Raw genomic sequence first — 343 nt, 5'->3', positions numbered from 1 at the left:
CTGTTAGCAGTCGACGCTGTTTGCAGTCGACGCTGTTTGCAGTTGACGCTGTTAGCAGTCGACACTGTTAGCAGTCGACACTGTTAGCAGTCGACACTGTTAGCAGTCGACACTGTTTGCAGTCGACACTGTTTGCAGTCGACACTGTTAGCAGTCGACACTGTTTGCAGTCGACACTGTTAGCAGTCGACACTGTTAGCAGTCGACACTGTTTGCAGTCGACACACTGGGGTTTGGAGAGTATCTAAACAAATGTTTTTACCTTCTATTTTCATGAAAAATATCCTAACCATCCTCATCATCAACAGGTTTCACCTTCATCTCTGATCTTTTGAAATATGAC

Source organism: Austrofundulus limnaeus, unplaced genomic scaffold (genome assembly GCF_001266775.1).
Source record: "Austrofundulus limnaeus strain Quisiro unplaced genomic scaffold, Austrofundulus_limnaeus-1.0 Scaffold1686, whole genome shotgun sequence".
Classification (NCBI taxonomy): Eukaryota; Metazoa; Chordata; class Actinopteri; order Cyprinodontiformes; family Rivulidae; genus Austrofundulus; species Austrofundulus limnaeus.
This window is presented reverse-complemented; position numbering follows the sequence as displayed.